The sequence below is a fragment of the Lactuca serriola genome, chromosome 4 (genome assembly GCF_051521515.1).
Source record: "Lactuca serriola cultivar US96UC23 chromosome 4, Lser_US96UC23_V15, whole genome shotgun sequence".
Classification (NCBI taxonomy): Eukaryota; Viridiplantae; Streptophyta; class Magnoliopsida; order Asterales; family Asteraceae; genus Lactuca; species Lactuca serriola.
This window is the reverse complement of record NC_136411.1, coordinates 94,463,425-94,485,684: the sequence shown is the minus strand read 5'-3', so window position 1 is coordinate 94,485,684 and position 22,260 is coordinate 94,463,425. Positions and strand designations below refer to the sequence as shown.

The 22,260-nt window shown below is 36.6% G+C and overlaps 1 pseudogene; it reads right to left on the bottom strand.

Moving 5' to 3' along the window:
* Window positions 1–7,460: 7,460 nt before the first annotated feature.
* Window positions 7,461–17,662, bottom strand: LOC145098623 (uncharacterized; annotated as a pseudogene).
* Between the last annotated feature and the right edge of the window lie 4,598 nt (window positions 17,663–22,260).

Sequence of the window (22,260 nt, the reverse complement as noted above, 5' to 3'; positions counted from 1 at the left end):
ACCAAGTCTCCACCAATCCTTCACTCCAGAACTTAGAACCTTCAGAGCACACCTAACCTTCTGGTCAGCTGGGCAAGAGCGGGTGAAAAAGCATTCCTCAACATCATAAACCCACCTCATGGCTATAATCAGAGCTTGAGCTCCATCAAAAGTCGGGGGCTTCTTATTGTCGATGTCCAGATACTGAAAAACCCGACCCGTACCAACCCCTGCAGCTGCAACGACTGTGGAGGTAGCAGCATCAGTAGTCTCAACAATGGCTGCGTATTTGTAATCAAATAACTCCATCATCAACATCTTGAGAGACCCAAAAGGAATCAATATCTGCCCCCGTATAGTAGATACAACCTCCTTAAGAATAATCTCTCTGATACGGTCCTCTGTCATTGCTGGCCTACCCTGATTGCCAGCTACCGATCTCGATCCGGATCCAACCTCAAATCGTCTTGTTGTCACCATATTGAAAATATACCATGGAGATATCAGATAACACAAATATCATCAAGGGAACCAATTCCTAACAAGTCCGTAGGGGTTGTGACATCCTCTTTATGCTTACGTGTCTTGTGCTTTCAATAGTACGGGCCCATACTACCTTTCACACCTACGTGTATTTGTCTCAATGATCATCACAACTACCCTAACAATACATACTAGCATACGCAAACACAAAATCCTCACACCTTAGAGGAAGGCTACACATCTTGAGACTGGTCGGCTGACCCTACACAACTCATCCTACCACTAACTCCCACACAACCCTCCATTGGTTCCAGATAACTATTGCATGAATACAATCACATGCCGCATAATTTATACAATCTTAGACTAAAAGATTCAATACTACAATGGTTGGACTCAGATAAGAACTGTGTAGTAGGAACAAATCCATTATCCTAAGATCATTTATACCATGTAGCATGTGACTCAGCATATTCACTCAATATCTAGTTCACAAGAAAAAGAGTCATACAACAATCAATCAAGTACTCTACAAGAGATAAGGCATCATATCTCAGGCAATTCTATCATACAGTTCTTGAAGATCCCTATCCTATTACTAGCATGATGTTCTAACATATCATAACATAATGTCAATTAACTATTTGGTAATTTGGGGTCCACTTACTGGGCCCGGTTGATTGTACACATCTCATCCTCCTTGATTATTTTAAAAACCATTTGAAATTTTTTTTAAAAATCTTTGTCCTTAGTTTGAGATTGGATTCACACGAGAGTTCCTCCAATTCACTCAAACCAAGTGTCTGATACAAACTTGTAACATCCATAAAAGTCAAGAAAATTTCAAACTTTTAAAACCAATCCACAAATCATCAATGTTTACAATATAGTTTAAAAAAAATTAATATCAAAGTTTTCCCAAAATCATAAATCAAAACACGAGGAGGTGCACGATCATGCCTTCGCCTTCTCGTGATCATCTGAGGTACCTAAAACATAACCCAAAACTGTAAGCCCAAAGCTTAGTGAGTTCCCCCAAAGTACCAACACACACACACACACACCAATAACACATATACAATAAGAACATACTATGGGTCCAATCAACCATCGGGTTGGAATAAACTAGGCCCCTTAACCATCGGGATGGAATGCCAACACACTATGGGTCCAATCAACCATCGGATTGGAATACCCTAGGCCCCTCAAACATAGGTTTGGAATGCCAATACACTATAGGTCCGATCTTCCTCAGGATGGAATACCATCGGGACCTCAACCATTGAGTTGGTTTGCCCCGACATGTTGGCTTACATACAAAGCAGTGAAACATCAGCCACCAACCAAATATGTGCACATATAACAGATAATCATATAACATTCTACAGACAGTCAAACAGATCTATAGATCACTAAGCATAGCATCATCCTATATACCAGGATACCAAACTAGCAGATCACGACAGTACAATAGCATACATAACAGGATATCAATCCATTGAGTCGGCATTGGTGCCTTCGACCCGCAAATACGGTGAGGAAAACTCAGCTTGCAATTTGAATAGAACTGATAAGGCCCAACTCTGAATCTTGGCTCTCTAAACAATACCTATTTCCACCAAATGACTAATTCCATTAAAACCCTTAAATACCCAAAATACCCTTAAGGTTAAACTTAGTCAAACTTGGTCAAAGTCAAAGTCAACTGGTCAAGCCCACTAAGTAAACTAAGTCAACTTAACAAGGATGCCCATGCGAGTACGTGGAACGTACACCGGAGATACACTTTGCATACTCCAATCCTCGCATTGACCACCATCATGGTGGTTGACCGAGTATGCGTGGCATACTTCCATGTATGCAAGGCGTACCCTTGCAACCCCTAAACTCCATTAAGTGCTTCATAGCTTAAGCACGCAAGCCCATACTTTAGATCTATGGTCCAAATGCACCCTGAAGTCAAAAAGTTTCTAACTTTATGACTTTGCAAGTCCACAAAGTGCTTAACACAAGGTCTTAATCCATTAAGGCCTTCTACAAGACGCATGAAACAGTTCTAGAAAATTGGGACCTCATTTTTATGGCTTAAGACCGTTCCTAGGATCTAGAAGGACAACTCAAAATGACAATAAAAAACCATGCCCAAGATGGGATGTTTCGGACAAGAAAAGCAACATAACACACCCTAAAATGGGATCTGACAACCAAGATATCAAGGTATAGAACTATTTAATGCAACTTCTTCCTCCTTTAACAGACCAAGAACACACTCTTGAGCTCAAAACACACACTAAGAGGGCTAGGGTTTGCAAAAACGTGTCAAAGGATGTGAAGGCTAAAAAGGTGAGGAGAAATGAGACATAATGTTGCTTAAATACCACCCAAGCCCTAACAACTAGAGTTTCCTCCTTATGCTAGTATGCCCCGCATACATAAGTATACGCCCTACATACTAGGGCATGCCCTAGTACGCTCCGCGTACACACATGTACGCATGGCGTACTCCTCCTGCTATGTTTACGAAATTTTCACTAGGGATTCAAAGCATAACTCCTTGTACTTAGGGACCAATATGACATGAAATAGAATTATAGGGATGAATTTAGAAGTACCTAAATATCGGGATGTTACAAGTACGCTTAGCATACATGAGTAGATAATAAACCCTAGTTTAGGGGCTTATACCGAAACCCTAGTTTAGGGGCTTATATCGTACATAAAGCATAAGATAACCTCTTTTTTCCTTGTTTAACTAGCCTCTATACCCTTGAAACCCCTAATTCGTTCATTATCCTTTGTGTGGTGCTTTTGAACTCTTGTGAAGCTTTTGTGGGGGATTTTTTGCATCTTGAGGGGAAAGAAGAAGCTTGAAGACTCAATCCTTGGAGGAGGGCCTTGAGATCCAACTTTAGCATCTTCTTTTTGTGGCTTTTGAGGTATAAAGTTCAAAGCTTGTCATCTCATTTCATAGATCTACTCTTTAGCTTGTTTATGGTCATTTTGGTCCCTTTTTGGTTGGTTTTGTGACCTAAGGACATTTTTGGAGCTTATCCTTGTAGATCTGGACACATTAATGGTTTCTTGAGAATAAAGGTGCAAACTATATGGTGGTTTTGGTCTCATGCATGTGTTAAGTCATTTATTAAGATCTTTTGAGCTCTTAAGCCCCATTAAGCCATACATGCACATAAAGTTGGCAACATTACGTGATAAAGCACCTTAAGGAAGCCAAATCTAGGTTTGGGTTTAAGTCTTAATCGTTTAACAGATGAAAATAGGAAGTGGGTCAAGATAGTGGAGTACGTTGGGTGTAGAAGCATGTACGTTGCACATACAATCCCTCAAGCATCTACGATGAGCATACAAACTAAGTACACCCCGTATACTTAACAAAGTGGGCTTCAGTCGTTTTGGGCTCTTGGTTTTGGGCCATGTTGGTCTTTGGTTATCTTGGGCCTTGTTGGGCAATCTAAATTCTATTATTGGGTTATTGAGATTTTATTGGAATTTCTTGGGTGAAGGCCCATGAAAGGGATTAGGCCTAATTTGGAAAATTGAGCCATATTTGGGCTTTGAGTGATAATTTTAGATTTTAGGATTTTTAGAAATTGGGTTAGGCCTTGGCCTTTGGCCAAGTTTGAAAAAGGGTAAAGAGGTCTTTTACCTAAAGGGATCCAATTTTTGATTGGATGTTATTTTGTGATTGTTTGTGAAAGGATTTTAGCGGATCTACAGTCAAACATTTATCTATGGGTTTCAGCTGTCTGAGGTGATTTTCCTCACTGTATTATGGGTCGAAGGCACCAATTTCAGCCCATTGGCTTGTGTATTATTGAAAGACAAAGGGGTGGCCCTTGGCACTGTATGAAAGACACGGATGTGGCTCCTAGCGAATCGGTATGAAAGACCAGGGTGCGTACCCTGGCAGTTAAGTAGTTTATTAGTGTAGATTGTATGCTTGTTATCTTTGCGATTCTTGCATGGATGACCAGGAGGTAGCTCTTGGCGCTTTTCTGTAAGACCCAAGGTAGTGTCCCCCAACTTGGCAAGGAAAGACAATGATATGGCTCATGGCATAATGACAAAACTATGGCTGGCACATAACATTCTCTATTGTATGTATGGTATCCGGTATTTGGAGAACTCACTAAGCTTTGTGCTTACCGTTTATTGTTTATGGTTTTAGGTACTTCCGGTTCGAAAGGGAAGGACGCGACTTGATCTCAACGCACACACCCATGTTTTTCTGCAATTTTGTGATTTTTGGATTATACCCTGATAACTGTTCTATTGTGAAATGCTTCTAAATGTTTGAGATAAAGATAATTAGATGTTTTGGTTATATTAAAAAAAATTTACCTTGAAATTTTGGGATGTTAAACAACATACCCACCATCACATCTGATGAAGCCACAGCCTCCCCTAACTGGCACTACAATGCTCGACTCCTTGTTGTTGTGGCTCCTGACCTACTGTCATATCTATTAATGATCCTCAGTCACTGGACCAGGTGCATTCACTGCTCCAGCCCTCAACATCAGACAGTTAGCCTTCATGTGGCCCACCTTGTTGTAGTGAAAACACATCGGAGATGACCCACAAGTGCAATCCCTACTAAAATGACCCATCTGATCACAACTAAAGCATCCTCGACCTGCCCCCGACATCATCCCTCATGGGTCCTCCCACACATGGCACAACGGCCCCGAACCTGATGGACTCTCGAACGTGGATCCAGAGTCTTGGTCCTCTTCAGCTGGACCACTGAAAATTGATTCTGCTATAGCTTCCTCTTCCCAAGGTGCTTGAAATCAATCTCATGCTCTCAGACTCTAGAAATCACATCATTCAAGGTGTTGTACCCTGATAAACTCACAAATTTCATGAGGTCATCTCTCAACACATCATGATATCTCAATTTCTTCATGTCCTCATCTGCAGCATACTACAGAACCAACAAAGCTCTCTCCCTGAACTAGGCAGTGATCTCTGCCACAGTCTTAATTGTCTGGTGAAGGTCCTGAATCACCCTCACCAACTGTTACACCTCAAAATCTGGTGCAAACTCGACCCTAAAATGGGTCACAAACTCATCCCAAGTCATTGTCTCCAGGGCTTCGCCTCCCAAATGAAGTCTACCTCGTTCCGACAGTGGGGTCCATCTCCCCAATGAACTCAGGGGCTCCACAAGCACGGAACTCATAGAAAGAAATTATGTGAGCTCCAACAATAGCCATAACCTCAGTACGGAATGCGCCCAAACGTTCATCTAAAATCTCCAAAATCCCTAACTTGATCCTACCAAAGATCAAAGGAGTTTGCTCCAAAATACCACAGGTAATCTCCGGCGAGATTAACTCCCACATTCGCCCGTCGATCGGTTCAGTACCTGCGCCTGAGTAGGAACCAAAACTTGAATCCCATTCCTGAATGCTCATCACCATACTAAAAACACAAACATTCAAATGATAAAAACATACCTAAGAATCCTCATCCCACAGGCTTCCTAGATTCTCCCAGACACTACCCGATTCAAGTATGAATCCTGTGCTTCTGGGCCCAATACTACCTTCCACACATATCCATGCTTTCCTCAAGAATCATCATGAATCCTCCATGTCACCTTCTCAAACTGATACTCCAAGCACTCACTAAAACAGCGTGACTAAACCCATTCACTCTAATAAAAATGCGATTTTTCTAGGGAAGATCGCTATGGAACGTATTTTCGTTATTAATCTGCAATGGATCGTGCTATGGAATGCCGATCCATAGCAATGTTGCTACCACATTGTCTATGGATTTTATTTTTGGTAGTGAGAGTGGGAGTTGCTAGGGAAAATGCTATCAACTCCATATCCGTTGGTATTATGCTACCTATAGTTCTATGGAACAAAATTTCGCAGCAAGTTCCCAACGACATTTGTTACTAAATCACTTTCCGTTGTACTATTTCTATGGAATTCATCATCGTGGTTACAATGCAACGGATTTTGTGACGGAAACCAATTCCATAGTTGAATTGCTATTTAGGTACCATTCATAGTATTTGCTAGGGAATTCTGCTATGGAATATGATTTCGTTTGCTTGTTTTACTATGGAGCAAAATGCGTAGCTAATTTGTGACGGCAATTGTTGGGATGTTGTATGCTTAATTAGTTTTGTTATACTATGGATTAATTATTATTATAATCATCGGAATTTGGAAGATATGGTTTGAATGAAATGTTTTTGAATTGGTAATATGTGGCATAAACTAAATGCTAAAAAATGTAAAAATGAATTGTAAAGTAGATATTGCTGGCAAGAAGACTCGAACTTAAGCTTATGCTAGAAAAGGGTGCGGTTAAGCCAGTTGTGCTAATCAAGTTGTGTATAATTTCTTGAAAACATAGTATATAATGAATAATTAACAACGAATTCATTACAATGTGATTTTTAATTTAATTAACCGGGCATGTTAAAGTATATAATCTATGTAGATTATTTTCCTTAATAACGAATTCATTACAAACTAATTTTTAACTACATTAAGTATACTTCATCACAAAAATAACATGGGTTTTAAAAATACTTCATCCTACTCAAACAACATAGAAAGCAAAAATGACTAAAATGGCCTTTTAACAGAATGATGTAAACACAAAAAAACATCTTGGGGAGAAGCCTGGGCTTTCTTCCTAGTTTACATTTATGTATTCATATTAAACCAAATTACAAATTACCTTCATCACAAAAAACATTAAACACAAAACATCTAGTCATTATCTTCTTCCACCTCTTCTTATTCATCCTCGTCTTCTTCATTGCTCGACGTACTATACTCATAACTACCCTCACTATCAGGAATACCATGATTTCCGTCCTCATGAAGTTCACCTTCTTCATCAATATTATTTTCATTATCTGAACCGTTGCTTGACATTTCGTGATTATCATCATGATTGTCTATATCGGCTAGACTTGGTATAATGATTTCATTTGATTCAACTTCATCTTATTGGAAATCAACGTCTTTCTGAGGGTGATTTTCATCGGTCCAACCATGAGGTTTAACTTTAAATACAGCCCACCAGTCCGAGTTGTTTGTTTTCAAACTTAGGTAAGGAATGTAACACACTTGAGTGGCTTGCATGGCTAAAACAAATGGCTCGAACTTCTTGTATTTTCTTTTGACGTTTATCTTGATAAATTTATATTGTTTGTGAACCTTAACTCCTATGTTAGGTGTTGGATTGTACCAATGACATTTAAATAAAACCGTGGTTTTAATTGGGTAACCAGGGTACTCGACTTCTAAAATTTCCTCTACCTTACCATAATAATCACCTCCTTGGATACTAGAACACAATCCGCTATTGGTTGTTGATTTGTTCAGACTATGAGCTTTTTTGTGAAACTTGTAACCATTGACAAAGTATACACTATATAATTTCACTTTTTGGAATGACATTTTGGATAGGTCAGATATAGACTTGTTGTTTATCGGGATCTTACGTGCCTATATGAATAATGGTAAAACACTTAATTAGAGTTAATTATAACCATAACAAAGAATAATAAATTTTAAAAATTACAAAAATAACACCCATATAGTTTTGAAACCATAATGCAAAATTCTTCTCAACTTCAGTTGCAAGGACTTGTTCATCCATATCCCCTATAAGTTCATTCAAATGTTCTTCAAATATTTTGTATCACCATTTCAATAACATTTTAAAGTAACTATGAATGTAATAAACAAAACCTTGCATGTAAATGTTATTCGATCATAGCAATTACGCAACAAATGATTATTATAATTAAAAGTGATGCATATGTTTCGTACGAACATGATGTAATGCTTGATCTTATCTTCGTTAAGGAGTATGTATGTTTGGGCAGCATGCACTTCCTCATCAGACATCATTCTATTCGTGAATCTTCCATAATGACACCCAGGATATGAAACTATATCTAACATGTTATTGTTAGCATCCGCTTGCTCATCTTCTCCTCCATCATCATTTCGAGGCAACTTTCTATTACGTGTGGAGACACCAGTCTCGAAATAATGAGAGAAAAATATTGATGCTTCACGTAGCAAGTACGCGTTAACAACGAACCCTTCCACTCGTGCTTTATTTTTCACATATTTTTTCAACTGATTTATATCCTATAGTGAAGATTGTTTAAATTAGCTTACAAAAATAGGAACATCCACTGATATTGGACAGGACCGGCTATCTTCGCTTCGTATGGCAAATGTGTTGGGTTTTGAGCCTTCTAACACTCCTAAGTGTACATGCAACCCTAAATACCTTGGATCTATGTTTTCTCTATTATACATGCAGTTATGAACATCCAAGGGATTATCCTAATCTAGCATAAAAATAATGAATATAACAAGATAGAATACATACCTCTTTGATGTAGAATGTCTTCATGAAGCTTGAGTGCCAAGTGCCTCAAGTGTGACACCTCAAATGGTTCACACAACACCAAATACACTTGGAATAACTTGAGAGAATTCTACACTTCATGAAAATCAGATAGCCCTTCTATTACACACACTAGTGCCAATTTTGGTCAAGAATAAGATGCATATATAGTTAGGGTTACACCATGTAAACCGTAATTGACATGGCCTTTCATTTCCATGATCTATGGGTACAAAACACCATGGAGCATCCATGGAGCATCATATGGGTTTTAGCCCAACTAGATAATCCATGGAGCATTAGCCCACTATATAAGTATGAATGATTTGCACAATCAACCCATATATTTAATTAGTCTTCTTTTGATCACTTAATTAATCCTAGATTAATTATTGATCAATACTAATTAAATAATCTTATTATTCTTATTATTAATATACTAGAACTTATAATATATTAATAACCATAAGTGTCTTATTTCTCTCACTTTAGTCTATCCAAGTGCATGATGCCATGCAACCCAAATGGACCATGTCGGGTCGGGTCAAGTCTTACCAATTATAGTTATGGACTTAGACATTAATCCAACAGTCTCCTACTTGGATAAGTCTAAAACTATTATTGCAAGTATGACTTCAAGAACCGACTGGCAATCGTAGCTCTTAAAAGCTTCTGTCGAACTCTGACCTTGCCGATGAACTCTAACCTTTGTCAATTACTTGTCCATTAGATAAGGGATCATATATTCCTCCATTCTAGATATCATATGGACTGATACATGGATTATAATCATTATCTTTGTCCATTTGTTGTTTCCCGATTTCCGATTTATGACGACTGACTAATTGAACAAATCAAATCAGTCCTCGCCCGGTCGAGCACTTCCATTTGTCATCATCAAATCATCGAGGGACCCACAGATATCGCTTTTATCCCAAAGGTAAAAGGAATGGATAAACTTCAACTCATATGGCTTGTTCTACTACTTGTTGAATCATACACAAAGGCACATTTTATAACATCGAGTTACCAATGTGTTTTCGTGCAATCAATGTACTATCAACTCATAGTAACAACTCATATCTCTAGGTTTGAAGAATATAAGATATTATCATCTCATAATCACTCGTGATAAAATCCATGAAGTGATTCCAATAAGCGCAGGTTGAATCAAATACTCAGAACTTATGAGCACTCATGAGTGTTGTAGCCCTTTGTCCAACACCTTAGACCTCTACAAGCCAACCCATGACAGTCTTAATTCATATCTACTTCCAACATATGACCGACTGTGGATGGTTTGAATAACTTAGTCATTCCGGAAGAATAACCTAGTTTATTCGGGAAGTCAAAACATGCAAAATAAAACACAAGAATAATTGAATCCAATATGGTCTCAAAACTTATGAATATAAATAAAACACCTTTTATTTATCACCATATGGTTACATATTATTCATTGTATACTGTTTCAACTATCAACTTTATTCTTGAATTTAAAACAATAGTTGTCCCATGCTCCAAGCATGTACACTATGTTTTCTAAACACTAGTGATGCCATACACCAAGTATGCATACTATGTTTGTCTATGATCTTTACTTTGTGAATTATATCAATTGAACATATCTCCAATGATCCTCTTTTCACAGTCCCAAATCCTTACTGCAAATGCAAGAATTCCAAATTCATGCCATTTACCGAAATCTGTTAGATTCTAAACTTATATGCATTGATCTTCTTGTAATGATTATGCACAAAGTCGCAAGGACTTGACAACAAACATTACAAAGTATTCCAAAGGAGATCAGCTCCTTGGAAACGTCCTTCTTGCATTAAGTTTCCTAATCTTTCACAGATTGAAATTTCTAACTTTGAAACATTTCCAGATTCCATTTTGACTATTACTTTTGAACAAGAGTTGCCTCCTTACAGATTATGTCAATATGGTCCTTCCAGAACTATCATTATACTTCCAACTGTCCTTAAGCAACCAATCTTTGGTAAACCTTAGATTGTCCTCGACAATTGTTTAATCCTTTTAGTCATATCCAATTCTAGACCTTTTCCCTCCTTAATGCCCCAGGCATTTGGAAAATTTTAGAAAGGATGAATATATAGCACATGTAATCGATCCTAGATCTGAAGTATATGGGACACGATTCATGATGTCTCACATAAAGACTAAACCAGTCTTTTGCTATAATATTTCCATTTCTATTTGCCAAGTTCTCATAATTCAGATTATGAAAAGGGATGTCGTAATCATAATCAAATTTTAGAACGCCTATAATGGACCCATATACAGAATTTCCTTATGTTGAGCCATTCCAACATGAAATTCATATATGTATCCTTGACTAAATATGATTAAAACCTCAAGCTAAGCTTTTAGATTTGAGATGAAGTATAATTTCCTCTCCCTTAATTATAACAAAACAACTTTTTCCCAATTGAAACCTTTTGTTTTCTATAATTAACATTGCTAACTTGCAATACTTATCATAATTATTATGCTCCCACTAACATGATGATTATTAGCATAACACTTATGGTCCCACTAGCTTTGACATGTATTCAGAAATCAGCTGACTTTCTTACCAAAGTTCAGATTTCTGATACTAGATTGTTTTGATAAAAATTTATCAAAATCATACACCTTCCCTTAGATAGCACACTTGTGTGTCTAAACAATTATGAAGAGGGATTCCGTAATCATAATGGTTAGACCTTTTTGCCACTTCTCACAAGTCCAAGTTAGTGTGCCGGTAAACCACACACGCTCCACTAACGACTTTGAGAATGCAAATATCACAATTGCTATCTAGCTAAAATCTACTTAGTGAAAGTGTTTCATCACCATCATTTTCATGAATCGAAGAGAAACCTTATGACACTTAGATTTACTGGTGTATGTGTTCTTATCCATGTGAATTGTCAAAACCATAGTCACAAGACAAGGATAATGACAAATCCAAACTCATATGAACTGAATTCAATCTTAATTTCTTGCCACCTGGCAGCTCAAGGGCCTGCCATTGCTTCCAAGTTGTTGTGCAACAAATTGAGAACTCTAAGAACTCATATGTAAAGCCAACTTTAATTGGAATGGGCACAGAATATGTCAACACGATAGGTTATAAACCTCAAGTCGTGTGCTAGTGAAGAACTTCATGTTTTATTCTTGATTAGTTCTTGAGGCTTTCAAGACTTTTAAGACTCCCATTGTCCTCTTGACCTATAAGACTCCCTTTTCAAACATCCAACAGATAGTCTGGATTCTAATCAAGACAAACACTTCACGCAATTGGCCTTAGTTGGTCTTTGTTTTATCCAAAACATCACAACTTACCAATTTCAAATGTACAAGAGTAGAAACTTTTACTCTTACATTTGACAAGTGTTTTTAAACCTTCTTTAAGACATGTCACTCAAGTTACAATCTTGGAGTATGACTCTAAGACTTGTATTGGAATGAAGTATGACTCATCTTCTTGATTTAACCATTTCAGCAATTCAAGTTCCTCTTCTTAGTCATAAGAATGCACTAAGATTTCCTTAGAGAACTAATTATGCTATGGTTTCTTAATCATTAAGATGGTCACAAAACTGATACTAAAGTACTCTCCCATTTTTTAGATTTGAGAAACTTTTATCCTTCTGCCTAAGTTGATTCTTCTTATTCGTTCTGCCTTACATTGAAAATTTTCCAACGTTTCAGAATTATACTTAAACTTGTAACCATATTTACTGAACTTAAGTAAATCATGACGAATAGTCTTATCGATCTTTTGTGATGGACTTAATCAGTGCACAAGAATGTGTACTCGATCCCTCAGTCCTTTACTTGACTCACACATCCATGTGAACAAGTAATTAGTCTTAATTTTTCCAATACTTGAAAGTTGTCATTCATCATGCTATACAAGTTGCATGATTCCAAGTTCCGGTCCAATTGAAACTTGGGTGATGAGAATCTTTCCTTATTTGGTAAATTTAGACATTACCACAAATCAAAGAATCAATTTAATATTTCCACTCTTGCTATTAATGGAATCATAAAAGCAACAATTTTTTCCTCAAATGCCATTGTAAGGATATTTTTAAAATAAATAAAATCATCATTTTTCCTTTTATTTTAAAACTTTGCGGAAAAAATATCCTTACGATGCAAAAGAGCATGAAAACTTTGTTGTTATCTATTCCTAAGCAATATATAATAACTCCTAAGAAGTAGCTCAAGAATCCAATCTTCAAACTATGCGATAGAAATCCATCTACGCGATCAGATTCAGCATATTCTTTCTTTAAGTTTCTTCACTTTTCTTTGCTTCTTAAAACATCACCATGTGACCCAGTCGCATCATGTATCAAGAATCTCATAATAGAAACTTAGCAGAGTTACATAGTGGAGTTTACCTAAAGTAGAGTCAAACTTATTGACTTTAACATCCTTAGGTAAATTTGGCAGGTTCGCAACTAATGCCCCTTCCTTTGGCAATATAAACATATGGACCCTTTGTTAATGGTACACGGGACTATCACAGACTTAGCATTTCTCTTTACCATTTGGTCAACTGAATTGACTATGGCCGATCCCTTTCCATTGGGAAGAGGGTGCCTTACTGGATATCCAATGTCATCATTGTCAATGTCCATAAAGTTTTAGGAAGTTGATCTTAGCAAATAGATAAGATCATTAAGGGTCTTGTCATAGTCTATTTCATAGGAATCCCAAAAGAACTCAATATGTAACTTAGAAGGTGAATGAGCCACCAACTTTCTCAAGACTTTGACACCCAACTCTCTCGGTTTGTCAATATGTGACTACATCTCCAAGATGTGATCACACCTAGACCTTGCCTTGCCAATAGGGCTTGAGTGACCTTGAACTTGTGGGTCAGGGAGAATAATTGGAGGAGGTGAAAGAAGTATGATTTCCATGGGACATCATCTTCATTTAGGAAAGCTTGTTTCAAGAGATTTGGGAAGATCAGAAATGTCTAAACTAGACATTTTTTGGGAGATATTCAAGATAGTTGATCTAAAGTCCTTAATATAACACCCAATATGAAATATTAAGGCTAGGACCCAACATAATACTTTTATAACTTGGAAGAGGTATATCGTAGTCCAAGCTATAAAATATTTGAAGGTAGGTGAATGAAGATTCACCAATTTCCACCAAGATAAACGAAATGTATTATTAGGTTTTAATTGGATTTGAAACTCCTAGATCTTTGAGATTCATTGAACTGTTCAATGGCATGTTTCAATCTCGAGTGTGCCCTTCAGGTTTTGTGACTGGGATGCCGAGGATCACAAAACAAGGTGTGAAGTAACCATGCAAATTACTTGGTACCCTTAAGTGTTTACCCCTCAATCGATGTGCTGGTTAACCACACACGGTCCATCGATACTATGATAAACATTAAGTTACCCTTTGCCTACCTTGTTAAATACGAGTTAGTGTGCCGGTTAACCACACACGCTCCACTAACCGACTTAAACAAAGTGCAAAGTGTAATTTCATCGATTAGCACCTTATTCACATTTTCCTAAGTAACTAAGATTGGGTATTTCTAAGTGTTTAGTTACTTAGTATTTATCATTAATACTTTTAATGAAGGGGGAATTCTAGTCCTTGTCATACCCGTTCGGCTAACGACCCTCCACCGGTCAAGGAAGCGGTGGGTGAGAGTGGACACCCATTAAACTATCATTTTATAGGCAGTAACCTTATACCCCCCTTATAGACCGGCTTCGTGAATGAGGCCTACTAACGGTAAGACTGACTTTACTCTTATACATATATATATATATATATAAATATTATTAACTTATAATATTATAAAGTATAAGGGTTGAATTTTAACTTTTAAAATTCTAAGGGCTAACTTGGAATTAAAGTATTCATAAGAGAAAACTTTACAAATTCCAAAACTTGAGGGCAAGTTTTGAAACTATTCAAAACTAATTAATTCCATAACTTATGTGTTTAAAGTAGTTTTAATCCAAAAACTCTTCAAGTTCCATAACTTGAGGACAAGTTATGGAAGAATTTAAACTAATAAAAGAATTAACTTATCTTTATTTTATAACTTATCGAATTAATTAAGGTTACACTTTTTTCTTATTTAATGAAGTGACTCTTGAACCTCCATAACTTAAGGACAAGACTCTTCATCTTTTGTAACCACTGCCAACTTTTATGAGTTTTATGAAACTTAAATGTGACTTTTCATATAACTTGAGGACAAGTTACAAAAACACATTTTAAAATCAACTCTTAGATTAATTTGGATGGAAAACAATAATTTCACATAACTTTCTATTAATCTAAGAAACTCATAAGAACAAGATAATTCAAATCAAACTTTTTCATGTAATTAGTCTAATCACTAAACTAATTCAAAACATGAATCTATTGACAATTATCTTTGAAATTGGATTAGCATGAGCATTACCACATCAAAAACAAGTTTATAAGTCCAAAAACATCTTAGGGTAATGTTCCTAGTCCAATTCCAGCCAAAAAACTCGAATATATGCTGTCTGGGGCTCCTACTCGTCGAGTGCATGAACCTACTCGACGAGAATGATGATTTTACTCATGGACTCGGCGAGTTCATCAGTGGACTCGGCGAGTCCAGTGCCCAGAAAGCCAGAAAATCGAGTTTTTCAGAATTTTTCAGCAATTTGCATCAAGTATAATTGAAAACAAGCCTAGGCTCTGATACCACTGTTGGGTTTTGAGCATTCTAACACTCCTAATTGTACATGCAACCCTAAATACCTTGGATCTATGTTTTCTCTATTATACATGTAGTTATGAACATCCAAGGTATTATCCTAATCTAGCATAAAAATAATGAATATAACAAGATAGAATACATACCTCTTTGATGTAGAATGTCTTCATGAAGCTTGAGTGCCAAGTGCCTCAAGTGTGACACCTCAAATGGTTCACACAACACCAAATACACTTGGAATAACTTGAGAGAATTCTACACTTCATGAAAATCGGCTAGCCCTTCTACACACTAGTGCCAATTTTGGTCAAGAATAAGATGCATATATAGTTAGGGTTACACCATGTAAACCCTAATTGACATGGCCTTTCATTTCCATGATCTATGGGTACAAAACACCATGGACCATCATATGGGTTTTAGCCCAACTAGATAATCCATGGAGCATTAGCCCACTATATAAGTATGGATGATTTGCACAATTAACCCATATATTTAATTAGTCTTCTTTTGATCACTTAATTAATCCTAGATTAATTCTTGATCAATACTAATTAAATAATCTTATTATTCTTATTATTAATATACTAGAACTTATAATATATTAATAACCATAAGTGTCTTATTTCTCTCACTTTAGTCTATCCAAGTGCATGATGCCATGCAACCCAAATGGACCATGCCGGGTCGGGTCAAGTCTTACCAATTATAGTTATGGACTTAGACATTAATCCAACAAAATGTACTGGTAAATGTTCCATGGAGTTAAAAATACTAGGGACAAAGATGGTCTCTAATTTAAATAATATTATTAAGATCTCGGTTTCAATCCTTTCTATGTCTTTTGTTGTGATTGATGTTGTTGTTAATGTTTTGAAGAAAATACTCAACTCTGTTAATGCTTCCCACACTTGTGGTGGCAACATCTTACGAGATGCAATTGGCATCAACCTTTGCATAAAAACATGACAATCGTGGCTTTTCATTCCGAATAGTCTACACCCAGTTAAATCAGCACACCTCCCCAAATTAGAAACATAACCATTGGGGAAATGCAATTTAATCACCTGTTGGCATATGGCTTTCTTTTTATTCTTGTCCAGAGTGTAGTATGCTCTTTCATTATCTTCGACTCCTTTTCTCTTCCTACAATATATCTTCTGATCTTTTCTAGCTGCTACATTGTCCTTCGTCTTCCCCTTGACATCCATTACAGTGTAAAAAAAAGTTTTCAAATACATTTTTAACAATATGCATAACATCAAAACTATGTCTAATGAGGTTTGTTTTCCAATATTGTAAATCCCAAAATATGCTTTTCTTTTTCCAACCATGATCGCCACATCTTTTGTTTACATCATCAGCATTTACTTCAGTCACTTTTACCAAACCTAATTGTTCAATCTCCCTGAAAGTTTGTTCACCATTCTTAATTGGAGGAGGACCTTCTATCACTTGACGATTCTTCCTGAACTTATTTCTATCCTTTCTATATGGGTGATTTACCTGTAGAAATCTTCTATGGCAGTCAAACCATGACATCTTATTATCATTCTCTAGTCTAATTGCTTGTGTATGTTTCCTACAATGTGGACATGCTAGCTTACCTGCTGTAGACCATCTAGACAACATTGCATATGCTGCAAACTCGCTTATTGTCCACATCAAAGCTGCTCTTAGATGGGAATCTTGTTTTAAAGATATATGATATGTTACTACGCCTTCTTCCCATAATTGCTCCAACTCTGCAACAACTGGTTGCAAAAACACATCTATTTTATGCTTAGGGTTTGACGGTCCTGGCACAAGTGCGGTCAAAAACATGTAAGGCTCTTTCATACACACATAAGGTGTTCAATTATAAGGTGTTATAATAATTGGCCAAGATGAATATTGTTTTCCAAATGCTCCATGTGGTGCAAACCCATCTGTACTTAGGCCTAATCTTACATTACGTACTTCTGCTGCAAATGAAGGATGACTTTTTTCAAAGTGCTTCCAAGCTTCTGAATCGGATGGATGACACATTACTCAAGAATCATGACCATGATTCTCAGAGTGCCATCGCATGAAAACGGTTGTGGGTAGTGAAGCATACAGTCTCTTCAACCTTAGAGTCAAAGGAAAGTAATGCATTTTCTTGAAGAATACACGAGAACATCTGGCCAAATTTTTTGACCGTTTGTACCTATTTGCATTGCAGAATTTGCACCGATAAAGATCTTTGTCTTGCCTCCAATATATCATACAACCTGATCTACATCAGTCAATCATCTCTACAGGCAAACCTAGTGCTTGTATTAACTTTTTGCTCTCGTATAAACTACCTACCATATTATTCTCCTCCAGTAACATATCATTTATCAACTGGCAAATAGTATCATAACTTTGCTCAGGTATGTGATACTCTAATTTTATATTAAATAGTCTAGCTACAGCAAATAGTTGTGTCACTTTTTTACATCCAGGCCACAATTCTTTATCGGCTGCATCTAGCATATCAAAGAATTTTTTTATCTAGTGCATTTGGCTCCTCTTCAGGATCACTATTATTTAAATCAGGAGACATTGCATCTATGACCATATCTCTATAAGAACATACACCTTCACTAAAATTTGTGTTTGAATCATCCACCCCTAAAAATGTATTGTCATCATCAATTGATTTTTCCCCATGTTTATCCCAACACCAATATTCCTCAACAAAGCCAAACTTGTACAAATGAGTCTTAATAGTATGAACTTCTGTATATGGTATGTTACGACATTTTATTCATGGGTACTTGATTTTATTTTTGTCCATGAACCTATATTGACTGGTAGCAAAATCTATAAATTTTTTGATTCCTTGTACGAAAACATGTGATATACAACTACTACTATCTTTTCTTTCATACATCCACTTTCTACTCGGATTGTTCATTGTCTTAAATCTGTAAAGTATAAATGTAAGTAACAGAATATTAATTGTATGTTCATTAATGTTGATTTGAATTCATATATAACATTTTAATTAAATATATACTTACCATACAAACATCACAAAGGTACCTCGATAGCGAGTTGTTTCACAAAGCAAATGACCGAATGATGAAAAAATCTTCAAAGTTTTCTAATTTGAACCGTTGAACAACTTTTGTAATTGGATAATCGCTAAGAATATTAGAAGAACGCTTTAATTGAGATCGACTTTTGCAGAACACATATTCAAACAGAGTGTGTATCGATTAGGGAACCTTCGGCAACACTTGATTTCAATGTGTTGGATGGATACTAGGTCATATTATTCAATTATAGGTTAAAAATCATGTAGTATATGATTAATTATAAATTTAAATAACATTAATAATAAATATAAAAATATAGATCTACTTAAAATATAAATTCTATATATATAGCATTTTTCTTAATAACGACATGATTAAACAAATTTTTTTAATACCATAACAAAAATGCTGCCTTCACTTTATAAATTGCAAATAGACCAAAGTGCCCTTGAAATCTAACCAAATTGGTCACAATGAACTTTTGGTTAGTAAAATGGAAAAGACAAAAATAACATACATATCAAAAGTAACACCAAAATACACATACAATATGCATCATTAATTGTGTGAATCAAACAACTATCATATATACAATTACTCAAAACTAATGTCAAACATCCTAGCAAACTTTACAAAACATGCATCCCACAAAAAAATTTCACAATTCGACAACCAACTGTATTGATTCATAAAACCTATTCCATAACTGCTCATAGAAGGATGCTTTGCACAACTTCTATGTAAGCCATGGAATTTTATCTGCTTTGACCACCTTGCCAAGTGGTTTTCAACCTTGTTACACGTATGCCTTAGATTCCAACCCCTTCTACTATTAATGTAGTCATTATTTAACATGATCAGAGCTTTTTGCTTCCTTTCAATGCCTTCGACCATCAACATCATTCCCAAGACGAACATCGCATCCAACTGCCCCTAATCGGATGCATTTTGAAGCATCTGTTTCCGTGCTATTTCTTCCCCTAACGTAAAATACTTCTCCTGACATACAAATAAGTAATCATACCGTTTTAAAAATACAAATATTGAAAACTAATTGAATTCACATTAACCCGATTAGTTAAAAAAAGATTACCATTCCACCGTTCAAGAGTATGTGTGGGTTGTTCAACATTCTGCATCTGCTTATGACTTCATACTGTCGAATACTTAAGGAACGAAACCTTAGTCGATTTGTGTCTATGATTTTATATATTGCGTCTGATGTTACAAAATCCATAAATAGTTTGCAACTATAATTCTCACAAATCAACAAAGTTAATCTATTAACCACTAAATTAAATATGTATATAAGTATAATATAAGTAATACACTTCATACTCACACTAACTGGCACTTAAAAGCATCGATTGTGAATTTCCTCCAACCGTAGTTACTATTTTTTCAATCAAGTGCGATGGCAATGCATTAATTCTTGTTCCTTGTTGTCTTGTTTGCATTCTTTCTGATGAACAACTCTTTGACATTATGTTGAACTGTGTTGAATGTATTCAAATTAGATAACTACAATGAGTTTAGGGTTTATTGATCAACGTGCTGGAATTTTGACTGTTGGGGATGTAATGTAGATGATCAATCACCGATAAACTGAATTGACGACATGACTCTGACTACAAATTATGGCGCCTAAATATGTAGACTGTGAATTGACATAATTGCCATTTAAGTAACAAATATTACTACGTAAATGGTTAGGGGATTTTTGTAAATACATACGGGCATTCTTGTAAATAAATTAACAGTTTAAATTTAAAAAGATGAAGTTAAATAAAATTATTAATTAAAGTTATAGAGACAAATTTAAATAAAATTAATGACAAAAGTAGGATTCGAACCTCCGACTTCGGGTGGAAAGCAAGATGCGTTTGCTAGCTAAACTAAATTAACTTCAGTTTCTTCTAATTGAATGGACACCATAACCCACTACCATGTTGACCAATGGCCCATATGTCAACCATGGACACCATAAGCCATTACCATGTGGACCAATCAACCATATGTCATCCATGGTTAACATAAGCCATTACCATGTGGACCAATGGACCATATGTCATCCATGGATACCATAAGCCATTACCATGTTGACCAATGGCCCATATGTCATCCATGGACACCATAAGCCACTACCATGTTGACCAATGGCCCATATTTCCTCCATATGTCAATCATGGAAACCATAAGCCATTACCACGTCGACCAATCAACCATATGTCATCCATGGACACCATAAGCCTTTACCATGTGGACCAATGGCCCATATGTCATCCATGGATACCATAAGCCACTACCATGTTGACCAAGGGCCCATATGTCATCCATGGACACCATAAGCCACTACCATGTTGACCAATGGCCCATATGTCATCCGTATGTCAACCATTGACACCATGAGCCATTACCATGTGGACCAATCAACCATATGTCATACATAGACATCATAAACCATTAACATGTAGACCAATGGACCATATGTCATCCATGGACACCATAAGCCACTACCATGTTGACTAATGACCCATATGTCATCCATGGACACCATTAGTGACTACCATGTTGACCAATGGCCCATATGTAATCCATATGTCAACCACGGACACCATAAGCCATTACTATGTGGACCAATGGCCCATATGTCTGTCATAGACACCATAAGCCATTACCATGTGGACCAATCAACCATATGTCATCCATGGACACCATAAGCCACTACCATGTCGACTAATGGCCCATATGTCATCCATGCACACCATAAGCCACTACCATGTGGACCAATGGCCCGTATGTCATCCATGGACATCGTAAGCCACTACCATGTTGACCAATGACCCATATGTCAACCATGGACACCATAAGACATTACCATGTGGACCAATCAGCGATATGTCATCCATAGACACCATAAGCCACTACTAAGTGGACCAATGGCCCATATGTCATCCACAGATACCATAAGCCACTACCATGTGGACCGATGGCCCATATGTCATCCATGGACACCATAAGCCACTACCATGTTGACCAATCGCCCATATGTCATCCATAGACACCATAAGCCATTACCATGTGGACTAATGGCGCATATGCCAAACATGGACACAAAAAACCATTACCATGTGGACCAATCAACCATATGTCATCCATGGACACCATAAGCCACTACCATGTGGACCAATGACCCATATTTCATCCATGCACACCATAAGCCAATACCATGTGGACCAACGGCCCATATGTCATCCATGGACACCATAAGCCACTACCATGTTGACCAATGGCCCATATGTCATCCATATGTCAACCATGGACACCATAAGCCATTACCATGTGGACCAATCAACCATACGTCATCCATGGACACAATAAGCCACTACCATGTCGACCAATGGCCCATATGTCATCCATGGACACGATAAGCCACTATCATATATATTAACATGACCCGTACGTCTTTTGTATATAAATTTCGGTTTAAACAGAAAAGCAAAAAGATATATAGTTTATTAATGCTTAGTCCTCGTATATTATTTTAAGTTCAAATTATGCTATTTACACATCGTTACT